This window comes from Rhipicephalus microplus, chromosome 5 (genome assembly GCF_043290135.1).
Source record: "Rhipicephalus microplus isolate Deutch F79 chromosome 5, USDA_Rmic, whole genome shotgun sequence".
Classification (NCBI taxonomy): Eukaryota; Metazoa; Arthropoda; class Arachnida; order Ixodida; family Ixodidae; genus Rhipicephalus; species Rhipicephalus microplus.
The window spans coordinates 220,221,628-220,235,122 of record NC_134704.1 but is presented as its reverse complement, the minus strand read 5'-3'; the positions used below and the strand labels follow the sequence as shown (position 1 = coordinate 220,235,122).

Genomic DNA, 13,495 nt, shown 5'->3' with positions numbered 1-13,495 from the left:
CAACAACCTCTTGGAGTCCTTCACAGGATGACAGTGTGTACTTTTTTCCTCTTTTCATGCTGCCAGCGATAGTGGCTAGCACAAAAGTCTGCTCATTGCTCACGTTCACAGTGACACAAGTGCTGATTGGTGTATACAGGCTCAGAAGCCTATATATGTGTGAAAAGCTGATTGAGGTAGGGTGGTCTTCGTGACCTCCATAACTTCTTGTCACACCAAAAAACCTCTAGAAATAAAAATAAAGAGATGCTTTCTTTTAGTTAAAAATTTCACAAATATTAACATAATAAACAAGAACAATGAGCAGCTTACCTCTAAAGGGTGCTGGTTTAATTTGCCCGTGAGCCCATAATGCGCCCCTTTAGACAGAAGATCTGTCATGAGGTTCCGTACCGATGCAAGCGTAACTCGAAGCGACTCCATTGTAACTTGCGATGCAAACATTACTGTTCCGATGGCGATATGGTTTTCCTCAGTCACATTTACAGCATCAAGTAACTCCTGGATGACCTACTAAATAAGCCACAGGGCAAATCAATTTCATAACACTGCAACAGATGCTATGAAGTATTATCTATGCCATCTGTAACATGCACAGTATCTTCAATACCTCAATTCCTGTTGACGAACTTGTTATTCCAAACTGGGGAAGCTTCTTATTCAAGGCATCGAAAAGGTCGTTCACCATGAAGGTGAACTGAATGGTGCCGTGGCAGTCTTTCAAGTCAGGCTCGTCTAACCGCTGGTATACCTTTATCTCGACGGCAGTGCTTCAGCTGAAAAGCTGAGAACATATAGGAAAAAAATCCTGTTTTATTTTTAGAACAAACATATATGCATCTAAGCAAAGTCATAAACAATCAAAGGCATGTATGGTAAATATGACATTTTCATTTACCTGCACAGCCAAGGTCACGTTTATTTTTTGCAGATTGTCGGGGCTCACGTGCTTTTTTGTCAATTTCGGCACCACTCGAAGCTGCTGTTTGCCATCTATTTCTTGGAGTCTTGGATAGTGGTCGAAATTTGTTTTCTGTTCACCGATCCGTAATATATAAAAACAACAGAGATATTAAGAAGGGTGTTTTATTGCAGAAGTCATAGCTTAATTCAGTTTCTCAAACATGAAAAACAATCAAAAGCATTCTAACCTACTTACCATGCCATACTTGTGACGCATTAGATGATACCTTATGCATTTGACAATGTGAGGTACATCGCAGAGGAAGTAGAGCTGCTGATCAGATACACAAGGATGGTAAACTTTGTCTTTCAATGCATGAAGCTTGCCTTTGATGCCAAAAGTAGACCAGATGGCCTTGTTAGTGCTGGCACCATCACTCATAACTGCAACAACAATTGCATTGTGCTTGTATAATTGCAAAATAGCTTCTAAAACAAGCCTTGCTAGTACTCTTCCAGGAGCTGCATGCTTCGTAGTGAAACTAGCAATTGGTTGCACCCAGAAGTGAAATAAAGGTTAAAACATGAGTACTAAAACGTGGTCGGCTGTTGTTTCTGAGTCATGGCCATCTCCATAATCAACGAAGCCATCAACCTTGTAGGTACTCTTGTTAAATGCAACAACCTCTCGCACCTTCATATCGTCCATTATCAGTGTGCCGTAGCTCTGTACTCCTGTTCGGTTATTCATAAAGGCCCCAATACTCTCAAGAGACAGCTTGTTGGAACCGAATTCACAGGGCATTCCTTTCATCATTTGTCTCAGCCTTGCAGTGGTTGGTAGTGACATGAGCTTCATCTTTGACATCAGTCTGTAAGCACGTGGGCTTGAAATTCTTAACAGAAAGCAAGTCATGAGCCATTCCTGTTCATAACGTCTTCCTCATGGCGATTTCGCCTTCGCGGCTTTCACTGCTGCCCTAAAGGCTAGTTGCTGTGCTTGTGAAAGACTTTCCACGGTGTCTCAATGCAGACACTTGTCTTTTAGCTCTTTCGCGAAACACAGTGGCCCTGATGGTCTTTTTCTTCAGGTATTAAAGTTCACATTCTGGCTTCCGTTTTGCGCTTTCTTTGGGGGCAACGCTTGACTCTGTCAACAAAATTTTTTTTGTTCTTTTGCATGGAAGACACAAATGTTCACCTGAGAGCACCATGCATTCCTTTTTTCGCCATACTCTCTGCCTTTTGACGGCTGTCGTTGACGATGAAATACCTGGAAACAGCTCACATTTACACACTGCGAATCTTGAGATCTTCAATGTAGCGAAGAAGCATTGTTAAATTCTTCAGGCTTGTTAGCCAGGTCTGAATGTTTTCATCTTTCCCGACGTAGCTGCAAAGCAGGACAATACTGATTGTTGGCCTAGTTGGTACTTGCTTACTGACATGATTTGGCCGCAAATAATACACACACAAAGTAAAGAACACTTAATGACAAGCACAAGCGGCTTGTGCTTGTCGTTGAGTGTTCTTTACTTTGTGTGTGTATTATTTGCGGCCAAATCATGTCAGTAAGAAAGCGGGACAAGTACACCTCTCGAACTAACTTCAACCGCCAAGTCTTGCCGGATCACAACAGCCTTTTGAATGTTCACAGCGCCGCCAGACTCTTTGAGTTTGTAAAAAATAACCTTAGAGGTAGAGGCACTCACCTTCCAGGAATCAAATATTGGGCTGCCCTGCACGACAGCAAACCAGGGCACTGCTTCTAACGTGCGAACATCGGTACATTGATCAACATCCATGCCATCACATGCATCAATTTCGTCACATAAATCTTCATCACTTTGGCAGGAAGCAACTTAGGTCGGGACAACTGTCCTCACTGTGGGTTGTTTTCTTGCTGACTTTGGCACCGTTGGTTTTGGCAGGTGGTCGGGTATGTTAGGAAAGATTCGGGGCAAGGTTCCTTTTGGCGTTGCATAAGTGGTTGCTAGACTGAAAGGGTCAGTGTTGCCAAATTGCCACTAAATTTGACTGCAAAAGTTTTTTCTGTACTTGTGGCGGCTTCGTGAGAATTTGGTGCCATCCGCGGTGCATTTCGTAAACGAGCGACGCTGGCTGTTTTAATTAATGGAATGAACCGCGCCTAGCAGAAGTCGAGCGCAGCGCTGCTACGCAATTAAGAGGCCAATTTAATTAACGGAATGAACCGCGCCTAGCAGAAGTCGAGGCGCGTTCTCTTGCTGTGTGCGCAGCTGTGCGAATAAGATATCGCGTCTCAGTATTAGGGATGACGGGAAAAACTGAATAGAGTCGCAGGAGGTGATGCGCTGCCCCCCTCCCCCCTTACTTTTTTTTTTCTCAGCTGATCGTGTCGCGTCGACCGCGCGCTACGACGGGAGACGCTACCGGTTGGCACCAAACTCTAACGGAGAAGCCACAACTACAAAAAAAATTGCTTAGCCAAATTTAGCAGCAGTCTGGCAACAACCACCCCAAAATCTGGCAACTGACTTATGCAACGCCAAAAGGTTGTTGTCAGACTTAAAGGGTCAGTGTTGCCACACTGCCGCCAAATTTGGCGAAGAAATTTCCCCCTGTAGTTGTGGCTTCTCCGTGAGGATTTGGCGTCGTCCGCGGTGCATTTTGCAAGTGCATGAGCGACGCTGGCCGTTTTAATTACGGAATTAACCGCGCCTTGCAGAAGTTGGAACGCATTCTCTTGGTGTGTGCTGCTGTGCAATTAAGAGGTCATTTGAATTAACGGAATGAACCGCGCCTTGCGGACATTGGGGCGCGTTCTCTTGCTGTGTGCGCTGCTGTGCAATTAAGAGATCGTGTCTCAGTATTATAGGGACGACGGGGAAAACTGAATAGAGTCACAGCAGGCGGTGCGCTGCCCTCCCCCCCCCCCCTTCTTTTTTTTTTCACAGCTGATTGTGCCGCGTCGACCACGTGCCACGATGGGTACTACGCTTCCCCTAGCTGTGTTAGCACAAGACATATCGTTCGGACTCGTGCACATGTGACGAATAAACGTCCCAAGGCTGGCTGATATGCTGATAAAGACATTGGGTCCGAAGTCTAAGCAGACTTTGAAAGAGGCAGTGAGCAAAATAATGATCGATGGAGAAGTTCCCGATAGATGGAAACTTAGCAGGATGAGCATGATCTATAAAGGAAAGGGGGACAAAGCTGACATAAACAAGTACCGTCCTATAACAGTGACATCAGTGGTCTACAGGCTGGCGTTGTAGATTATAAAGGAAAGACTGCAGGCATGGATAGAGGATGAGGGGGTGCCGGAGTAACTGCAGAATGGGTTTCGGAAACACAGGAGGTTGGAAGACAATCTTTTCTCACTGACGCAGTGCATCGAAGTAGCAAAAAAGGAACACAGACCCCTGTGGCTAGCATTTTTGGATATCAAGGGAGCGTACGATAGCGTGGTTCAAGAGGAATTGTGGGGAATACTGGACACACTAGGCGTGGAAGATGTAGTCACTAATTTTTAAAGGAGATCTATAAAAGTAATGAGGTAGTTATAAAGTGGGAAATACAGGTATCTAAGCCCACAGAGGTGAAACGGGGGCTTAGGCAGGGGTGCCCTCTGTCACCCTTGTTATTCATGATGTACCTACAAGGATTAGAGGCCAAATTAGAGAAAAGTGGAATGGGCTTCAACCTCTCTTTCGTCAAACAAGGAAAACTCATTGAACAGGCACTACCAGCATTGATGTACGCAGATGATATAGTGCTAATGGCCGACGACAAGGAAGATTTACAGAGATTGATGGACATCTGCGCTAACGAGGGAGATAGGTTAGATTTCAGATTTAGTACGGAAAAATCAGCAGCCATGATTTTTTATGATAACGAAGGCAGTGAGCTTAGAATACAGGAAGTCACGCTAGAGATATATAACAGATAAATACAAATATCTGGGCACATGGATAAGCAATGGGAACGAATACCTAAAGGAACACGAAATATACGTGTCGACTAAAGGTAACAGGAATGCAGCGGTAATGAAAAACAGGGCACTGTGGAATTACAATAGGTATGATATATGATGTTGTGAGAGGAATATGGAAAGGGGTCATGGTTCCTGGGCTGACGTTCGGCAATTCGGTCTTGTGCATGAGATCAGAATTTTCAACTAAGATTAGAAATTAAGCAACGTGGAATAGGTAGGCTTGCTTTAGGAACTCACGGGAATATACTAAATCAGGGAGTTCTAGGTGATATGGGATGGACATCATTTGAGGGCAGGGAAGCTAGCAGTAAGATAAAATTTGAGAAGCGATTTTGAGAAATGGGGGAGGAGCGTTGGGCTAGGAAGGTTTTCAGCTACTTGTACATGAAGAATGTCGATACAAATTAGAGGGAGCGTACCAGGAAATTGACTGGTTCGCTCCCTCTGACGTGAGTTATGATGTGCGCTTAAGGCGTACGTGAGCAAGTGCTGCGCTCCGGATGCGGGGGGAGTGTCTCATCGAGTCCCAGGGACCATCGGGCTACCGCCTATGTGCTGTGACAACGGACCGTCGCGCTGTACGAGCGTCTAGGAGGACGAGGCCTAATGGGCCGGTCTCGAACACCGACAGCAACATCGGCATGTAGTGGAGTGGTACCGCCTGCGGACGAGAGGTGGAGCCAGTGTCTACACCCGTGGTGTGCGAGAGGCGGTTGGTGGAGTGTTATCGGCTGCCCACGTCGTTTTTGACGTGCAGCATACCATGACGCCGAGGAGGTAGGCCAGAAAGACAACAGGCTACTGCTAGTGACAAGCAACAGGTAACGCTGAAGGGCCAAATGACGAAGCGAGCTAAACAACAGCAACGCACCGGCGCGCCAGTCGTACAGTGCGACAGATGTGACAGATGGTTATACCTCGACGAGGCTGGCTTCCCTGACCTCGCCACGGCAAGTGCGGCTAACCCATTCACTTGCAAGCCATGCTTGACAGCCTAGCAAAAATTCTGATAGAAAAACTGATAGGCTATCAGGTTATTGACAGTTGTATCAGTCTATAAGTGTATCAGTCTATCAGTGTATCAGTCTATCAGTGTATCAGTCTATCAGTGTACCAGTCTATCAGTGTACCAGTCTATCAGTGTACAAGTCTATCAGTGTACCAGTCTATCAGTGTACCAGCCTATAAGTGTAGCATTCTACTCTGATAGGCCCACAAGCGAATCGGTGCTTAGCCAACTGGCAGGTGCACTGCTACATCAGAGCAAGCAGGACACAAATATGAACACAGAAATCAAACAAAATATTTTATTTGATGTGCCATTCTTTGGTTAATCTTTTGATTTCACAAAGTCATTAATTTTGTTTGCCAAAGCTTTATTAAGGAGCTTCTTCATTTGCTCAACCTTTCCAATCAGAATGATGTGCTTCAAAAAACTGGTTGAAGAAATCTGCATGATCAAAAACAAAGCAAGTTACAGGCACTTATTAAGCGACAATTATGTACACTCTAAATAGAGGAGTCAATATGACAAGGAAATAAGTAGGAGTGCTATCAGTCTGCCTCTCTAATATTGTTTAAAATTAGTTTGTGGATTCTTGCATAAAAGTACCCAGCTCCAGTAGGCAAAAGCACACTTGAAACTTTAGTAAGTAATTATAACACAAGTTGGCAGTGAAACCTCGGCTGATTACGTGCAAAAATGGAGCCACCAACTTCCATGAATTTCGGTCAGATTGCAAAATTTCACCCACCTGAAAACACAGCATATGTTTCTTTCTCCTAGGGAGATTTTGCCTCCCCTTTAGACCGATTGGAGGCTGCGCCAGTAACACTTCTACCGACTTGGCCTGCTGTATAAAAAATGGTAAAGGCCGCCTAACGAACAAAACGGGTCTGTCTTTTCAAGCCCATGGAGTGATTGTACAACCTCTTGGGAACGGCAATTCCTTTGCTCCGATGCACCCATAAAACAAGTCAAAGATGATGTGCACACATTAGTTTGTCAATGCACATTTTCTCATTAAAGCAAAGCAATATATCTTCAAGACAAAGCATACTAGAGGTTTATGATACCTCTCTGTCAGTGGGCACATAATTGATAAGCGGTGCAGCCTCCCTCACACTTGAGTGGGCTACTTCAGGGCTGTCCGTGGTCGCTGTGGTGGTTCCAGCGTGGCAGCACATAGCGGTGGCAAAGGTGCAAGTCGTTTCTGTTTTTGAGGCTTGCAGCTGCAACACCCGCAAAGGACAAGGTTCTTTGCTGCAATGAAAAAGTAGAGTGCGCAGAAATAAAGTATATTGCACCCTTAATTGTCACGGTAGCATCCTAGGTGTGCATGGTCCAATAATATATATGATAAACATAGCATGCAGTTGAGATATGCAATTAAACTGTAATTATACGTTGCATGTCACGTCTTAAAACCATGGTTTGATTATAGGGGATGCCGTAGTGGAGGGCTCAAGAAATTTTGACCAAGTGGTGTTCTTTTTAATATCCACCACACTGTGAAAGTTGTAAAAGCACATTTTCAAGTGATTAGAAAAACATGCATGCATCCATGCCACCCATGAGCTTGCATTGAATTCTGCTTTTCAGCAAAATTGCACGCTATAAGAATAGGGCAACTTGCTGCTGCATACAACCCTAGCAGCAGTGCGTTACAACAGCTTATGAAGAAATAATAAACCTGTTTGGAAATTTTTGCTGCGAAGGGCATTTTCCATTAGGCTTATTCTTTCTAATGCTTTTGTATTTTGAGCCCTGCGCATTTATATTCACTTCTTTCAGAAGCTCTTTCTCTGTTCTTTTTTTTCAGCATTAGCAAACGGCAGGTCTACCTGCTGCTTCTTAAAACGGTTGCTGACGTGCTTTGTCTTCTGCTTAACAGCAGCTTGACGTCGTGTTTCTTAGAACTGCAGACAACCCAACACACAAATTTCACTGCTAGTTCGCAAGCACAAACAGGGCGTATATCCACACAAGCAAAAATAATTTTTAACCAGTCAATTGTAAAAAAAAAATGCGACTAAGCTGCGTCATACTACGATAGAATAAAATAGATCTTCAGCATACTGCAACTTTACTAACACCTTCAATACGACGTTCCGGCGCCCGCACAGTAGTGGAGCAGCGATGCTCTGATATATTCGCTAAGGGGGCGGGGAGTATATCAGAGCATTGGTGCTTCATGTGTGACACGGCACCACGTGCAGAGCAAAATTGGCTGTCGATTCCACGTGCAGAGCAAAATTGGCTGTCGATTGTAATTGCGCCGCAGTAGCACAACAGCCGCAATGTCAAGGATAGCCAAACTTGGCTGTCGGTAATAATTACGCTGCAAGTAGCATATCAGCTGCAGTGTGACCAATTGTAACTTACTTTTTTAAACGACTTATTGTCCACTTCATTTGAACTGCAGCTATCGGAGGAGTCGCAATCGGGTCTGCGGAATGGATGGTCGTTTTTCTGTTGCATTCCTTGCATCATCCTCGGTGCCTAAGAAAATATAACCAGTAAATAACTTCAGGACGACTGCTTCTTCCTCTTTGTTTTTGTATTGGGAATACAAGAGGCGCGGACTTACCGTAAAGCTTAATCACTTGAGCGTGATAGTGGCCGCAGTGTGTGTTATCCTTCCAGAACACCCGGTACCACATGTGAGGATCAAAATTGCCTGTATCCTTCGGATTGATGTACTTACATGCACTTACCGGGACTATTAATTTTTAATTATCATCGCGAAACCAAACATCTTGGAGAATTGGAGAACTGCAAGTGTACAGGCGCGATACTGAGCAATTAAGAGATGCAACAATGTTCACATGCACTACACACGTTCCAAGGCCGCCACGAACTTGCTATTGATGACGATGGCAGTGCCATTTGTGGATCTCCCAAGTAGTTTATGCAACCATGAGTCCACGACTTCTTCCTCAACACAACGCAATTTAGTTTTTGAAAACAAAAATATTTATTTACAAGACATTTAATTCATGTTTTTGCAACCTTAGAGGGTAGTTTTTTAGAGCTCACAGCAAATATTATATAAACAATGAATGCAATTACTGTAAAAAGGTGACGCTGTGCATAGCCTCCGAGATGGCAAACGCGCAATGACGGGCGCGCAACGGCAACTTCAGAGGTCATGCGCTGTGTCGCCATATTCGCGTTGGTTAGGCTAGGTGGCGTTAGCCGCCGCCCAATTTAAAGGGTACAGCCGTATCAATCTATTCATTCATTTATCTATCACATTAATATACCTACAATCATCTAGTCATAATGGCAGTCAGCGACCACCATGGCAACGACCACCTTCCTCCGTGGCGACCACAGTACAATACACCTTCACCACGCGAGGGGTTCTGTAGAGTCACTACCAAGCGCCGTGATCTCGCGGCACATGTTATAGTTTACTACGAAATCCGCGCGGCGTGCTGAACATTCAAGGCACAGCAAGCAGGTTGTGAATGTGAAGCCTTGGTCGATGTAATCGATCTTTACCCGTTCACTTATTATCAGTCCCGCAGCCTCACTTTGCGTGGACACCATCAAGTGCGCTACCGAAGTTTGTGTCAAGTTCGACGAGAGATGGATTCAACTCAACCCCAGCTTCGATCAAAAAGAAGAAAAAAAAAACGCTATTTGGAGCCTGGATCGCAATATGTAGTACCTCGGACAAGGAGTGGTGGAGGCGCAGTCGGCCAACCAGCTACACTCAGCAAGAGCATTCCTCAGTCTTTAGCTGGTAATTGATGTTCTGGAGAAGCGGCCTTCGACGCGTGAAGTCTGAGTGATGCGCATGGTGACAGCAATGAAAATCCTGATCCCGACGACACTTACGGCTTCGAGGAAAACTCGCTCAGCGATTCCGACCGGACTGCAGATGCGGCTCGCGACAATGTTGGCATGAGCGACACTTTTTAAATGCAACAATGGCATGTATTTTACACTGGTGCATGTCAATAAACTGCCAGGCTCTGTGTGTGTGCTCATGTGTGAGGCTTACATCAAAATTATATAAGAACCCATCTCACATTGGTATTCGCTCAGAAACAGAGAAAAAAAGTTGTGCTTGAAGGATGTGGCCAGTGTGTTTGCACATGAAAGTTGGATGTGTTTGCTACGTTGCTGATGTACCAAACTTGTTCAAAACTTGTGACATATATAGCCAGTTTAATATGAGTTTAGCAAGGTAGGACAACTAAATGTTGGCTCGATCCTTTCTATTGTTGTTCTCTTCACAACTAAACTTTTCTCATGGTAGGCAGTTTCTTGTGTGTGTGTGTGTGTGTTTTGCACTCAAATGCTTTAGCTTAATTAGTACATGGTTTTTGATTTATCAATCTTGTGAGGATTGCAGGCAAGTAATATAGCAGGCCTGTGCCACCGCTTGGGCTTTGTGTAAAGACACACCTGTGAATAACATATGCTGCTATCAACATATCAGCCAAATCTTGCAGCTGCAAGTGACTTTTTTCATATAGATGACTGTGCTCACTTCGAATTTTCGGATGCCTGTATGTGGTGTAAAACAACTGAAAGCATGCTATTGGCCTATAGCCAAAATAAATCAAGAGCAGCGTTTTAATCGAATGTGCTTCTTGCCACAGTGTGCTGTCACATGCTGGCACTGCTGTCCAAAATCTAACATTGCATAGTCACACTCGCACATGGGAATGGCAACACAAAAAAGCTACGGTGTTTCTTCAAGCATGCTCTAGCTCATAATGTGTGCTTACATATCGCACTTCTTTACTGCCATTCCTCCCTGTAGTTTTCGGCGCAGCTTGTTGGGACTGACGAGAAAAAAAAAGAAAGCGGTTGAAGTGCGCAATAAACCCCTCAACTTGCTTTGAAATATTTCTGGCAGTGGATTTGCGAGGCATTACGTTTTGATGATGAGGTCAATTAATGATTACTCAAAGAAGCATTTCATTGTTTATTTAAATTATCTCATCCAGTATGGATTATGACACTAATGTAGTGGCTCGTCATTGAAGGCGAAGCACTATGTGGAAGAGACAGCTGGGGTTGGCTTGTGTTGTGAAAGGGAGAAACTGCGCCACCACCCGAGGCTTTCGAATCAACGCCGCTTGGAAAAATTATTGTATCAGCAAGCTCATTTCACAGTAGTGGACTGATTATTAAGTTATCTCCCTTGGAATGTTTACTGGCCCTATAAATTAAAATTTAGAATTATGTTAATATTGCTTTGTGATGAGAAGTTTTGTTTGTATTGTTTCAAGTTATGTTTATACTGTCATCTGATAAGCTTTGGATACTAGTATCTTGAAATTTCTAGACGTCATCTATCATTGTCAGCATTAACTGTGTTGCTATCTGGCACCTGCAATCCCATTTGTACACAGAATAAAGCGTTCATCTAGGCTGAAAGCTGCTTTGAATATTTAAAGCTCAGTTTGTCAATTATGCACCACCATGAAACATTGTACATTTTATTCTACGCATCCAAAAGCTGCCAGTTGCACTCTTTGAGTCATAATATTTCACACAATAGTCGTCAAGTGTTCAATAGAAAACACTGATACACTAATATACATGCAGAAATGACCAATGACGTATATGTGGGCAGTGTGCTCAAAAAAAGAAGTACCGTTAAAATGACAATAATGCATCTTGAAGATCCAATAAATGAACAAAAGGCTAAAAACCTAAAGACTAGTATATGCCATAGAAATGACCAATCAAACTTATTCAAAAGCTGGTAGCACTGGTAAGACTGTGTATCAGTCTGATATGAGACTGGTAGCACTGGTAAGAAAATGTATCAGACTGATATGAATGTCTATAAGAACTGGTAAGACTTTGTATCAGTCTGATATGAGACTGGTAGCACTGGTAAGAAAATGTATCAGACTGATATGAATGTCTATAAGAACTGGTAAGACTTTGTATCAGTCTGGTACAAGACTGGTACAACTTATAGGAAACTGTATCAGACTGATACAGACCTCTATCAGAATTTTTGCTAGGGAGTAGAAGCCTTACAGACCAGGCTACATGCACTTGAGGCCATTGTAGCAGGTCTGGGGCAGCAAGTAACCGCCCGAGGTCAGGAGGTACCTGACCGGTCTGAGCAGGAACAAGATACCACTCTGTCCACATCAACACCCGAAACCAGGGCGATGATAACCCCAACATCAGGCTCATCGGGACAACCCGAAATTCAGCCCCTGGACGGAAAGAGCGCGCCTGTCAACTCTGACGACTCAGCACACGACGATCACAATAAGCCGTGCAGACAGGAGCAAGGCAGAGCACCACCCGAACGGCCTCGAATACACACGAATATGAAGGAGGCTGTAGACAGGTCGACGGGTGAATCACTGCAAGAGCTAGGTACTATACCAAATTCACCTGGGGAAACCCGGCAAGTTGGTGTGAGGCAAGAAGACAACCTCCCAGACAACACAATGGATCTATCTGCAACGGGCCCGGAGGCGCCCCCGAGGCCGAACGACGATGCGATGAAGCAGGAGCGTCGACACTCTAAAGGGTATGCGAAGTCAGCTAAGGCTTCCCGCAATACCCACTCGCAGATTTTGCTGGTGGGAGATGGGAACGTGCCACGCGTCGCAAGAGCACTCCAACGACAACTTGGCCCCAAACAGAATCTGCAGACATGCTGGACGCAACATGCGACTGTGAAATGTGCACAGGAGTTGCTACACCAGTGCATAGGAGAACCCCAAGGGGAAGCTGGCCGTTGTCGCCGGCTGGTGGTGCTGCTGGTGGGAGCAACAGACGCAATTCGGGGGACCCGCCCGGAAGACGTCGTCCAAGTGATACGTGACAGCGTGGCCCTGTACGCGGAGAGGCTGGTGATTTGCTCTGTTCCAGAGGTGACTACCCGAGGGAAGGTTACACTGGCTCGAGCTATTACATTGAATGCCCAGCTAAGAAAGATGTGTTCCATACTGAGAGCAATTGACGTTCTTGGACAACAGCAAGCAGTTGGAAGAAGGATGGCTGGCCCGGGACAGCGCCCTCTATGTCGCCGACACAGCCTCCCAAGTGGCGACCCGATTGGCAACGATTGCAAACAATTTTTTAGGGAAACGAGGAGGTCCTCGGAGACGCGACAAAAAGGGCCCGAAGAGAAAACAGGAAAACGACACCGGTACCACTGGCCACGGGAGTCCGGGCGGGTTGACACCTACTGCCTTAGACGTTTGCGGACAGGGGAGCGAAGGTCATCCAGCTCGGCCCCAGACGCAGCACCCCATGCTTCTCCGGCATCCACAACCCGGCACCACCAAACACCCACAGGAGCCGACGGACCCCCAGAAAACAGAGCATTGGGCCAAAGTGTCCCCTGTGGGGCTACTATTCCCGGAGACGCGATCAAACGACGTGATACCACAAGCTGTCCTGCCCCAGCAGCCCCCGCCCTGGAAGGGCAACATACCGCCTCGATACCTAACCCAACCGATGGGAGCACTGCCTATTGGACTAGACCTGGCTCGAATGATAGCCGACATGGTCCAGCACTACATGAGGCAACAACATCCCCAATGACATTCCTTCCGTGCCGAGCAGGACATGAGCAGGAGAGCTTTCGCAGTGGGGAGTATGGGAGACACTGT

At 45.3% G+C, this 13,495-nt stretch overlaps 1 long non-coding RNA gene across 2 annotated transcripts; it reads right to left on the bottom strand.

The window, feature by feature from the left end:
• Positions 1 to 6,175: 6,175 nt before the first annotated feature.
• Positions 6,176 to 8,762, bottom strand: LOC142818138 (uncharacterized). 2 transcript variants are annotated; one of them, XR_012895610.1, is made up of 4 exons: positions 8,473 to 8,762; positions 8,268 to 8,384; positions 7,007 to 7,145; positions 6,176 to 6,332 (listed from the first exon to the last, which is right to left on the bottom strand). It is a non-coding gene; the product is annotated as an uncharacterized LOC142818138 (long non-coding RNA). The 2 variants fall into 2 exon arrangements; XR_012895609.1 differs by having other exon boundaries at positions 6,176 to 7,145; positions 8,473 to 8,757.
• Between the last annotated feature and the right edge of the window lie 4,733 nt (positions 8,763 to 13,495).